Here is a 13,553-nt window from a genome sequence, read left to right on the forward strand (position 1 = left end):
AGCAGCTAGAAAAGTATTATCTCATTTCCAGTGGTTATCTACAGCTCTCCACGAATATATGCCACCCCGCATATCTGTGCTAAAACAAGTAGTGCACATTTCCCTTCAAGAGCTTTCAGGAAGAAATAGCTTCTTTTACAGCATCTCTCATTGGGTGGTTTCTGGAGCCTTCCCAGTAGTAGTAACAAAAAAAATCACAACGGGCGCATTTTCATCACTAATTCTTCCCCTAAGGCATTCAGAAGTATTACTCCACTGATCTGCACAGTTGAGTTTATTTCCTCATCCCCCTTTCCTCTTCATACTCTTTCCCTGTCCTCTCTACTTTTTTATATTTCCTCACCTCTTTTATATTTTTTCCTCCTTTTCACCTTCTGCTCTATAATTAATGGTAAAATAAGTCAAAGTAGCAAATTTTATGTTTCAACCTGAGCACAAGAAGATTGGTCACTCTCATCTGCTCTGAAAATGACTTTGAAAATTTTTGGTCTCACTGCCAAAATTGCCCTTTAGATGAAAAGAAGCATAAAAAGGAACAGTAGCAAGAATTGGCAAAGAGCAAGTAATAGAGGGTCACTGGTAACATGTTGCTTCTGGGTTCTGATGTGAACTTTCCCACCATCCAGAGCTGGAAGAGGACAAGACACATGTTACAGACAAAATTTAGGCTCTGCAGTACAGTTTGGCTGAATAAAAGCCCCAGATTTTATACTGTCAAACTTACCCTTTACACGTCCTTTCAAAGCAAAAAAGAGACACCTTGCACTCACAAGACCATTCCTGGAAAGAGAAAGGGTGAGAAACTTGTCCAAGAATATGTCTTGGGAGGTTTGCCCAGAAAAGGCCTGGGTGGCCATTTTAGACATGCTTGTTGTTAAAGGAAATGCCAGTCCTCCCATCCGAGAGGGGAAACAGCAGCAGGTCTCTTTATTGGCAAACACCAGTCCAAGAATAGGAAGATGCCTGGACAGGCAAAAGACTAAGCAAATAGCTCCTGGACGACCCATTAATAGAAATACATTCTCAAACCCTGCTCAGATAGTTTCAAGTAAACACACTTTTAGTAAGAACTATTTGTACAGATAATTAATAACTACAAGAAGGCCAAACACAAGCTTTTTGTAAAGTCAATTCTATTACTAAACTATATAATAACATCAATACTCTACACCATACATTAAGTTCTGCACAAGAATGGGGAAATTATATAGGTTGCCATCAGATTCCTCTCTGATTCCTCCTCATTTTTTGTAATATGTTATTGGGAATTAATGTCCTTTTTTTGTCATGTAGAGAGATTCTCATTTTGCTTTTCTAATTCCTTGTTATTACTACAGACAGGACAATTTTGCATGACAGCAATAACTGGTGATGTGTAATGCAGCAGCTGGGTCCAAAAATTTGACTTCTCTGTTTACATCCCTGGCTTTAAAGTCCCATAGTAATTGAAAAAAATAATAAAAATCCCAAACTAAATTACCATATTGAAAACTTCAACATAATCCTATTTATGCAGAAAGGTTTTTCTTACAGCATTTTGCAGAGTTCCTTCCCAGTTGCTAATATTTTAATAAAATACCTTTTTTATTATTATAGGAGTGCACTGGGAATCAGATCTGGAACTTGTCTAACTGCAGCTTAGCTGGGGGCAGGAAATACTCCACTAAGAACCTTTGCAGCTCAGGTCTTTTTACTATTTCTTTCCCTTTCAAAGTGTTTTGATTAATTTCAAGTCTTGCACCTGCTTTGATCACCCATTTTACTGATTATATTTTCTTTACCCCTGCTAGAGAGGAATCTGGAGCTTTACACTCCTCACTGACAACTCTTCCATCAAGAATGCTTTAAGAGATGAGCACTTTCCTTGGCAGCAAAAAAGCAAACCATGATGTGTTACACACAGAAAGCTGCCTCAAAAAAAAAAAAATAAATAAAAGAACTCACCTCATATTTTATCCAGCATCTTCTGAGTCTCATCAGAGGGAATTAAAAATTAAATTGGCTTCTTGAGAGGATAGATCAGACACCTTAAAGAACAGCTGCAATTTGTGTTTCTGAGAAATGAAAATTGAAAAGCAGACTAAAGTGGATATTGGGTGATTTATTAACCTCCTTTCTCCATTCTTTCTGAATGTCAGTACATTCAGCAGATTATCGATAGGACCGTTTTTAACATACGATTTTCAAAATGAAATCAAACAGACAACTCACTGTCCCTCTTCCTTCCCACCTCACACAGAGCACAAGGCTGTTCAAAGGACCTTGCAGCTCCTGTTTGCACAGCAGGAGGCATGGAGCCTGCAAACATACCCCACAAATCTCCTAGCCCTGAAGTGCAATGGGCACTAACTGCTGTAGGTGTTAGTGCTGTTTGTGCCACACGCTTGAGAGCCTTCGTGAGCCTGTCCAAACACACGAGGCTTGTTCATGAGCAAAAATATTAAATGTTACTCCTTGACATTTTGTTGTTTTAGTAATCTAACCCCACGGAAACTATATCAGGATCTATAAAACCATTCAGATACTAATCGTAGCAGATATGAATCACTATGTCAGTTAACACGAGGTGCATAAATCGCTGGCAATGTGGATTTATGCCACCAGGATGTAATTCACCAATATCAGCTCTTATATTTGATTAGAAATGTGGAATTTGAGAAGAACAGACTTACAAAGCTGGTTGCAATTTGAGTTGTGACCTTAACAAAAAAGTCAGAGACTGAGGCTCACAATCTGTCTGTGTGCTTAAGTAAGAGTTTCACGTTCACTCTGCTCAGATTAATTGCTTCTTTAACCTGCAAACGCTGACACACATGCGCAGCTGTGCACACTAATAGGAGGACAGCAGCCGAGGCTCTATCAAGTTTCATTAAATCCTGCATGCTTAATTGTCTTCATCGCTGGAAACCATCATTTTATTTAATGGCTTAAATACAACGGAAATGCCTTAATCTCATTTAAGTATTAAAGACATTTACAAGCAAACAGAAATAATTTTAAGAGAAACATCTATGACATAGCTTCATGGACTTTGTTGCCTGGTGCAGGTAGAAGATTTTTTTCTGCTCATCCCCCATGTCTGTAGCCAAACCATAGTCAGAGTCTGTGATAAAAAGTTTTTTGATTCATTCAGCTTAGCCCGGTGACACTGGCACGCCAGGTCAAGTGCACTGTAGTTGCCTATAATTGCAGATATTAATGTAGCTTTGAAAGGGATTCAAAAATTACTTTAAATGTCCACGCTGGCTAGAAACTCATTTTGTCCTCATATAAACATGCCAGATCATCCAAAAAATAATTAGCGACTAGGGTCAAAATACACAGATAACACTTGAGCTCTTTTACGGCTTATACCCATGCCAGGTTTCTCTCTCCTTGGCTCATTATCTTGTTTGTCCCCTCTCATTTGACAGGGGAGCCCACTGAATATCAGAGCACTGCATCTGCATGCTGATGCTGCCAGCCTTTCTGTTACAAAACCCAGTCTGCAGAAGCACACTAGAACTGGCAGCATTGGGGGTAAACAACGATCCCCCACCGAAGCTTTGAAAGCAAGACATTATGTCCCAGCCTTGGAAACATGCCAGATTTGGATCCCCTCCCTTCATAATAATCCCCTTGAGTGGGCAGGTTTTGCCTATCAGAGATCTGCTGAGTGTTAAAATACAGGTGGTGGCATCTTTCCCCATGCACCCCTCCACTCTACCTCTGCTGGTGTCTTTGCTCTGCTACTGCCCTCAGTGATCCCATGGGTCCCATCCTTCTGCCTAAGTCTCCTCTCAAGATCCTCCCTTTATGGATAAAACAGGTAAAACCAACACAGGCCATGCTGGCAGCAGGTGCTGAGGGGCCTGGGCTAAACTCCAGCTTCCCAAGGACACCCTGCAGGATTACAGCATCTCTTTAATCTGACTACATGTCTCTGCAGACAGTTGGCCTCAATGCTGGAGCATTGGCCCAGCTCACCCAAGGAGGGGGAATGGAGAGGCAGGTTAGATTGGGCTTCTTCCCCCAGTCTGGCTCTGCTGGCCACCAGCCACACGCATACGAAGAGCATAAACTTACATCTGCTAAAATCCCTCTTCAAGACAAGAGAACTTCTAGGACAGCCCAGAAATTTCACTTGTCAGCATGAATATGTGTGTTTTTCCAGAGAAACCAGGTAAGTCACTCAGCAAATGCTCTGTAGAAAGTCCCTGAGGCATCGCCGTGCCACGTGTCAGCCCTCCATTGCCTCTTCCCAGAGCCAGCCTTTCCCTGCAGGAAGACTTGAGAATGGAGCTGTTCTATTTCTCCCTGCTGTTAGTCAAACTTTGAAGCATCCAACCGGCACTAGTCTATCAGCCTTACAGTTATTTAAAGACAGCCTGTCAGTTTATTATTAACAGCAGCAATTACATTATAGCAGTTAAAAGAGACAACTGAGATTGGGAACATACTGCAGCTGGGGTTAGAGATCTGCTCAGGCCTAGTTTGTGCTAGAAGAGGCTTTCAAGTGTGATTATACGGGCAAAGCCTTCTTGCTGAGACCCATGATACATCGTCCCATGGTACATGGCATAGATACGAGCTCACTCTGCCAGCTGCCCATCTATAAGCTGAATGACCACAGAGCCAAACTTAGCTAATACACCCTTCCTCTCAACAATATCTATTGCCTCAGGTTTAGTGAGACACTATCATCTATCCATGTCACTTCTGGTCATTTCAGAGCTTGAGGCAGAGCATGACGACATTCATTTTTGGCACATCATTCAGGCAATACCACTCCCTCATTTCCACAGGAAAAACACCACTTCCCAAAGAGAATGTAAATAACCAGCAGAAAGCCATACTTTATTTTTGCCCATATAGCTGCATCTAAACTAGGAGTTTACATCAGCACGAAAGCATTAATAGAATTGCTCATCTAACCAACGCTGTTTTACTGTCAGCAACTCCAAATATAGGTCTGAGCCACTGGGAGAGAATCATCTTCCTAAGTAGGCACTAAAGAGTTTGTGCTTTAAATGCTTTCTGGTAGAAGGGAAACTGAGGCAGAAAGCATTTGAAAGACTCCCCCAAGGTCATGCAATACATTTATGCAAAACATGACCCTACCTGCATTTTAGTCCATGGCACAGATGCCATGGAGGTAGCAATTTAATAAGCTACGAGCCCCATCTGTTCATTATTGTCTCAACCGGAGATTGTCATCCCCAAAGCTGAGACACATTAATTGATTATATGAATGCTCCTGCTTTGACCCAATGCAAAGGCAGTCAATTTAATTTAAATCCTTGTTGGAGAAGATTTCAATTTGCTGGCTGACTTTATTCTGAGGCAGACGAGGAGCACTCACGGAAGTTTCATTGCCCATTCCCACTACGTCTGACAGAGAGCATCTGTCCACATTTTACCTCTCTGGCAATTTTTAAATCAAAACAAATAAAATGCAAAATGTGAAAAAAAGGAGACTTTTCTTCTGGTACTACCCAGACCTCTGAGCTTAACAGAATTTCAGCTAGCAGAATTTCCCAAAACTAATATCATTTCTTCAGTCTTAAGTTTTCCCTGTTCGGAAGTTTCTCTAGTTCGCTTTCCAGAATCATGTATTTTCACTTTCTCTCCATATTTAATTCTGGTAAATAAAAGAGAACACAGTTCATATTTTTCTACCAACTACCAGCGTTGGGCAGCAGTAGTAGGGTCACAGAAGCTACAGGGGTGAAAAAAAGCTTTAAAAAACTCTCCCTACATATCACATCCACTCTTCTTGACATTTTGAGTCATAAAAACTTCACTAGTGGTATGAGAGGCTGCTAAATTTTTCTCTCTTACCCTTTTCTTTCATTTTTATTAGTGGTTAGATTTTGATTACATTATGCCTGACAAAGACCAGCTGCCTCCCCAAGTAACTGTATTATCTTCAGAGGCAGCCGCAAGTAAAAGCATGATGTATGTAAAGGAGTCATAACATTTACTGCCTTTTTTTATAAACTGCATGGGAAATCAATTCACATGCACCCTTCTAGTGTTAAAATGACAGACTTGCAAGTCCTCCCTGTGCACTTTGTTCCCAGTAAAAAACCTACATCCATCAAGCAATACACTTACCCTCCAAAGCCACCCTTCCCCTCTTCTGTCCCTAAAAACAAGATCACTTTTTGAACATATGAGAATCCACTAAAGAAAGAGGGGTTTTTTCGTTAAAAGTCAGCATTAATTTTCAGATCTTCGTCCTAACAGTTACACAGTTACAGTCCTGGTTTGTTTGCACTGGGGGTATTTTTCTCTTATTCTTGAGAAAAGTGAGGGAAAAAACCAACACAAATTCTATCTCACAAACCAAAAGATATGAGCGTAGACACTTCAGATGTTTTGCTCAACTGCAGTGATTTTACCCCATGTGCAACAGTAAATGAAGTAAGCAGATGTTCACAGGCAGCTGAACAAGGTGGTTTGAAGATACCCAAATTACCACAAACAGCCCATTTCTCTTTCTCTTTCACCTTCTACCCCATCACTTGACCGTAATGGAGCTTTTGCTGTTCATCACTCTCTCTCCCCATCAATTTTCATTGCCCTCCACAGCTTCTTTATCACTTTTGTTGTCAAACCTACAACTACCTTTAGTTCAGATGTTTGCCATAAATTCTGGCAGTAGACATCTAACCCATGAAGAATATAAATAAATTGGCTAGTTTGAAGAGGTACTAGGTGATAATGTATTTTTTCATATCCACAGATAGACCTAATATCTTCACATATCTGTTTGAAAATTGACACAGCACTAATGCCCTTACTCTGACTGTCTGTCCATTCTGCATTATTTTAAGAAGCAAGCATGTTCTGGTGCAGTAAACAAGGACCAAAACACCACACAATTTAAAGCAGTCACCAGCAAAGAAAAATTTTCAGCCATTTCCTTTTTGCACACTCTGCAGGATGTTTTACTACAAACTGTAATTTTAAAAAAAAAAAATTATTTTAACTCTAAGTTTTGCTAAAAGGCAGTGAATGCTTGTGAACAGAACTATTTCCATTTTCAAAGATTGAAAAAGATAATTTTTTCTTCCAGAAAATGTAACATCAAAGGCATTGCCTCCTTTTTTTTTTTTTTTGTAATTTTGTGGTGGCCTTTTTTCTTTCTGTGGGTTTTTCAGGAGTGGTTATTTTTTCATTTTTACACTGATGTAACAGCATTGACTTCAGTGGGAGGTGAGGTTTACTCCAGTACAAACAGTAGAGAAAAATCAATCTCTTTGTGCAGACGTCTATTCCTAAAGCCAAAATGTGTGACTGGGAGCAGGCTCCAACACAGAGTGCTCCATGAGCCATGTACTCTTTCACCACGGTGTTGCAGCACAGCCAAATTGGTAGCTCATTCCCAGCTCTGCTTCATCTATCCAGACTGGAAAAACGCAACCTAGGCCCATCCCATGTGTAAAACAACATTCATGAAGAGCAAGTCTGGCTTCATGAGAGATCCGTATTTATCTGACATACCCAGGACATTTCATTTCTCCCACCAGTTGAAATTCTTGATGTTTTGAGGTAAAACCTGTTTTGTTTAAAGACTCCACAGCCACAGTCCTGCCACTCTCATCAACAGCAAGACACAGTGTTATTTTCAGCTACAACCTGAAAGTACAGCCTCAGTTAACAACAGGAGATAAGTAAATCTCTAACTGCTGAAAAATCTGGAGAAACATGACCCAAGTAACACCACCTCAACTCCTAGAGGTCAAATAAACAGGGTTTTTTGCAAAAATGTTTCAGCTACCAATTTTATTTTTTTTTGAGGGGCACAGGGAAGAACTGGAAGAATGGAGGGGGATGCTCAGCTCATTTGCTGGCACTGTGGTACTCCTAGGACAGAGAAAGACAAACTCCTAAAAATGCACCAGCTGAAGGACAGCGTAGAGTCAGATACACATGCTCATGGAGGTCCCTTCCCCTTTCACCTCGCAGTTACCCTGACCAAAAAAACCAGGTAAGGCAATTCCTGGCTGCCACAGAGACTTCCCACCAGGGCAGGAGACCTGTGAGAGCACCAGCCCCGTCCCCCACAGCCTTCATAGCCCCCATCGTCCAACAAGGGTTCCCAGCCCACGTAGTTACGCCCAGAGCTGCTGTCATCACCTCTGCACAGCAAGGGACAGCAGGAAAGCTGCTTCCCCAAAGGTGTGCAACAAAGCCCAGCTGATCTAGAGAGAGAGGCAGCCTCATCAGTGGGCTTACCAAGTCCAAGTGTTCTGTGCTCAGACTGGGGGGGAACAAAACAACAGCTGATCAGTGGCACACGAGCCTTTCCAGGAACTAGGCTGCCTGTTTCGGACAACCAAGGTCACCTTCACCACACTCTCTGTCATCTTGCTTAGGCAAACTTCTCCTGGTGTTACATTTTAGGCATCCCACAGTTTTTACATTCCCTGTGTCACAGATTAGCAGCTACCACTTTTGTCTACATACAAGCCTCTGCTTTCTGCTCCATTATCAGGCACCTGCCGCTACCACTGCCTGACTTAAAGGCTGCCTGGTGCTGGCTGCATCTGTAATGCAGTCACTGGTGATGAATTGTGATGTCACAAGTGCTAGATTGCAGAATCACTAAAGGAATTGGGATGATAAAGGGAGAAGAATACCTGTATTTACACACAAATATCTTCACAATCAGCAGGACCAGGAACGGAAATAGAATTAGGCAGAAAAACAGAATTAGCATTATTTGGATGTTAACTGGAAGAAACGTGATGCTTCTAAACACTGAGGACATGTGGTGTTTCCCGGAAAAGGATATTTCGTGGTGACACGCTGGAGGCAGGGTGGGCAAAGCAAGAAAAGGGAGAGCTGAAAAGCAGCTCAAGCTCTGTAGGCAGAAATATAGGCAGAAAGAGCACTGCTTTCTGCAATGAGGCTTTTACTTTGAGGAGAAGCAAGGAAAATAGAAAGTATCTCAACAGACAAAGATTATTGAATTTTGTTTGTTTATTCCAGAGAGCGATGAAACTCAAGGCACAACAGACCAGGTCAGCAAGTTTCCTCTCTTCCCACAGTGGTCTCCTGGAAAGGACACAAGCCTGGGGAGCTGCACCTAAACTTCATTTTCTGCCACATATTCTTTCCCCTTCCACCTCTTGCCTTCATCCTTTAGAGCAGGATGTCCATGAGACAGAGGTGACAACTTCATGTTGTCAGACACGTGACCAATCTCACCAGCTTCTGTCATGCAGGCACCACCAAAAGGCATTCCCGCTGGAATTTTTTAAATCCACGCCTGACTGGCATCCACCATTCACAGCTCTCTGCTTCCTCCCGCACATCTGCCTTCAGCTCTCACAGTGCTGAAGCTTCTGATCGCAGGATCCTTGCTTCTGAAGGCAGCTTGGGGTGGACTGTCTCCTTTTGGCTCTCTGGGAATACAAAATAATGACATGTTTGTTACTTTTGTGAACAAGAACCATTCAAAAGACACAGTTCTACTGACAGCTCCTGGAGAAATGATGCCCCAGTGGCAGGCTTCTCTTTAAAGCCTAGGCTCCTCCCGATGCCCATCTATGATCCTTAGCATTATTAGGAGGTGTTCATATCCATTCCAGGAATGGCAGGCTCCAGGTTTTCAATCTGCAGAAGAAACACAACTTGGCATTGGGCACTATCCTCTCTTCAGGCTGTGGAATTGGATTAAAAAAAAAACAACATCCTATCTGATGGAGGAAAGTTTTCCAGGAGTGCCAAGGTTCTTTTGAACAGCAGCTTCACTATTCCTAGCTTCAGAGGTATCACAGCACTAGCTGGAAGAAACAACTTTCAAAAGACCACATAGCATTAGGCACTTGGCTAAGTATCTTGACACAGCTCTGCTAACAGTTATGTTTATACATTTCTCTACATAGCCAGTGGCATCCAGGATTTAGGGGTTCTGCCTTCTTTTTTCTACTCTGCTATGGATGCCCTGTGCTACTTGAGAAGGTCAGTTTATTTGCATGTAGCTCATTTACTTTTATTTTGGAAGTGAAGATAGTACTTTTCTGCCTCTAAAACACTGTTGCAGCAGCTGGGAAGTTGCTGGTAAAAAAGTGCTGTAGAAATAATAAACTACCGCTACCAGATTTGAAGGTTCTCAAGAATCCTTCTCTACAGCCTCCCAGCCTAATTTTGCATTTTGAAAATCAATTGTATAATTGATTTCTGAACTTTCCAACTTGAAACAACAGAGAGATGGTTTTCAGAAAGAGGTGACGCTCATTCCTCCCTCTGCTGAAACCAAAGATGTTGCACTAAATCAGTCACAAATGCTTAGCACTACCAAAGGGTAAGAGCATGCTCCCACAGCTCCAAGTTACTTGGAAAGCTTAAATCTTTTCTAGTCAACCAACTGATGACTAAATCAATCTCGTCCACCACCTCCGGTGTTTCCAGCCCCAGGACCTTCACAGTAAGGGACAACTGAAATAAACTGCGCGGGGAAGGAAAGAGCAGCTGGGCAGGAAGACCATCCTTCTCTTGTTCATCCAGCAAGTGCTCATCACAGCCTGTCAGCACTGATCCTGCTTTACAGGGGTGGAAAAATACACTCCGATGTGGACAGGAGCAGCTGCTCGGCTGAGTCCTGCAGGAGCACAGCCCTCTCTCTGCGCTGCCAGCCCCGTTCCCCTCCCCACGATATTCAGGTCAAAGGCACAGCGATGAGCCGGATTTGGAGACTGCCAAAGCAAAGGGCCAGGTTCGGACGCTGCCAGGCCATTCAGCAGAGGAAGCTGGGGCTCAGTGTCCTCACTGTTCCCACTGCCACCCAAAGAGCCGCCCGGGGCAGCCCGGCCTCGGCACCAAGGCAGGGCAGCGGCCGCACTGCGGCCCTGGGGCAGCGTCTTTGCTGTCGTTTAAATAGGGAAGGGGACAGGAGAAGAAAGGGAGAGGCAGAGCAGCGGGAATAGGGGGGAACGGCGAGCAGAGGGAAGCTGCAGACCGCGGCGAGATGCAGAGCCGGCTGCCTACACTGGGGCTGCACTGGCACCCAGCGGCGGCGGCGGGGCGAGCGCCGGGATCCCAGGAAGACTCCGGCTGGGATGCGCTGCCCAAAGCCGGGATAGCCCCTTCGGAACAACTACGGGACCTGGGAATTTCTGTTACCTTTTAAGGGAAAAAAACCTCAAACACCAGCAGCCCCGCCCCGCCCCGCACCACCCCAAAACAAAAAAAAAACCCAACAAACCAACCACTCGATTCCAAACCATATTCCATCTGTCCCTCAAGCGTGTTTGTGCAAGCCACAAAATGGGAAGTTCCTAGAGAAAGGACACATGCATTTACTCTTTGTACTGCACCAGACTTACTCACACTGTGTTATCTTCACTGAGGCTGAAGGAGAAGCTTAGCCTCGCTGGTGAAAACTTGGCACCTCTATGGGTGCCCACTGAAAGAAATGTTTTCAGATGCATATACCAGTTTTTCAAAAAACTGAGAATAAATCTGTCGTTTTGCAAGATAAGAAACATTTTGCATTTTGTTTCAAAGCGACAAAGTTAAATAGTTCTGCACAACAAGGGCAATGTTTCAATCAGAGCCCCAGTAATAGATGCTCTATGCTGAACAGCCTTATGTAGCAATGACAATATAATCAATTGATGGATGAGTTAAACTCTTTTAGGACTCAGTCAAAACCCACTTCTATATAGTGGCATATGTGTGTCCATTTTCCAGATAGGCTGCATCCATCAGAAATACCAAGGGAAGGGATAGGGAAAGACTTCTGAAATCATGAAAGATAGTTTGAATGCATCAAGCTTTTCTTTGCTTTTCGACTGTGCTTAATTTTCCCCACCCATTCCAGTACAGCCATTCACCTTACAGAAGTATTTTGTGATATGGAGAAATTGCATACGAGGAAACAGGACTATGGGAATGAAATTATAACCACAGCCCAGATGCACCTGGACCTGGTTGTTTGATGAGGCCAGAAGAAATCATACAATTTCCTCTCCTTCCTGCTATGATTTTTCCAATTTATCTTAAAATTCTCCTCTGTCTCATTTGAAACCCACCCAGGACTGGAAATGAATGGGCTATACTAACACAGAGACAATCTCTTCTAGCTAAAACCAGAAGTCAGTCATTTTAGCAGTACCCTGATACATTTGGCAGGCAGTGTAAATTTGGGAATTAGACAATACAAGTTCTGAACCTCATTTTTTCCACACCAAATTAAACATCTTGAGTTTTCTCCACCACTGCCCAGTGCTGCAGTTGGCTACATAATTGCCTCTTCCTAATGGTCTGAAGCTCTGCATATCTTGTCATTTGTATGGGTTCGTGATATGGATACAAGGATTAGCAAGGATTTAGGATTTATATCTCATTTGAAAGATGAATAATTTACCACTTCATGTCTTCCACCAGTGGGCAGGTTTAAGCAAAGCACAATGCACTACAGTGCCTTGTGAACATCACCAGAGAAAGGTCTAGAGAACAATTGGGTTTTACCACTTGACCTCAAAATCATTGTATCTAGACTTGGTGAACAGAGGACTGAGGCAAATCCCAGAGTTTAGGAGGCTACACTGAGAACAGCTTCCACCCTTGCATGCTGAGGGAAGGACCACTGAGAAGTAAAAATATACCTGGAAGCAGCAGGAAACCTCGCATTCCCTGTGGGAGCAACACCTCCTACACTCCCCCCCTCAGATGTTGGGGCAGGAGCAAGGAATATTCCCTTTTGTGCTTCTGTTGCCTTCATCCAGCTTGAAATTTAGCTGCAGCAGCCCCATGAAATCTCTAGCTGAGACAGTAATACAAGAAGAGAGACAATTTCTCAAGCAGGCTGAAATTTCAGCCACCACCATTCTCCCACACATCTGAACTCCCTTCTCTCATTTATTTTTTCATTCCTCTCTCAAGCGCTGTGACAAGTCAGCTCTTTGTTTTTAGTGCTTCAATTACGCCCTCAGAGCACTTGAACTGCTGAGCCCTCCCAACAAAATCAGGATAATGAATAATGTTCCTCGTTTTCTTCTGTGTAACTGTTTCCCTCTCCCAGGCTTGCAGCATGACTGGAGAGGCACAAGCACTGACAGCTGAACAAATACAACACCATCACACAGGACAGACACAGCAGTGTACCCTGGCAGCTTTCTCAAACACTGCAGCCTTCTTTTTCCATGTTGGAAGGGCTTAATCTCTGAAACTAGCCATGGACAACCCAGCCCTACTTGAGAAGCAGGACTGCAAAGGAGTCCTATGGTACAGAGATGCCCAGCACAGAAAAAAAGGGGTTCTCCTCTCTTTGGTTCTCTCTAAAAGCGTTACTCCTCACACTACCCACATTAATGCCACTCCAAGATATGTTGATCAAGGCACAAAAGGGGAGAGTCAGACTTCTTCAACCTAGCCGCCTTTAGCAACATTAGTAGCCAAAATCAATAGCCATCTAACTTCTGTTTGTCTAGGCTTGAACCAGACTGTTTCCTATTAAAAATGAAGAAACATACAGATATTTGTAATAGTATATATCATATAAAAATATATATTTCTGTTACTCATTCTTACAAAAGCCTATTTCTTTAGCAGAAGTC

The 13,553-nt window shown here is 43.0% G+C and overlaps 1 long non-coding RNA gene across 1 annotated transcript; it reads right to left on the minus strand.

The window, feature by feature from the left end:
- Window positions 1–733: 733 nt before the first annotated feature.
- On the minus strand, window positions 734–3,106 carry LOC108640061. Its single transcript, XR_001920905.1, has 3 exons — window positions 3,017–3,106; window positions 1,945–2,054; window positions 734–780 (listed from the first exon to the last, which is right to left on the minus strand). It is a non-coding gene; the product is annotated as an uncharacterized LOC108640061 (long non-coding RNA).
- Window positions 3,107–13,553: the final 10,447 nt, after the last annotated feature.

This window comes from Manacus vitellinus, unplaced genomic scaffold, assembly GCF_001715985.3.
Source record: "Manacus vitellinus isolate BGI_N305 unplaced genomic scaffold, ASM171598v3 scaffold_28_pilon, whole genome shotgun sequence".
NCBI classification, from domain to species: Eukaryota; Metazoa; Chordata; class Aves; order Passeriformes; family Pipridae; genus Manacus; species Manacus vitellinus.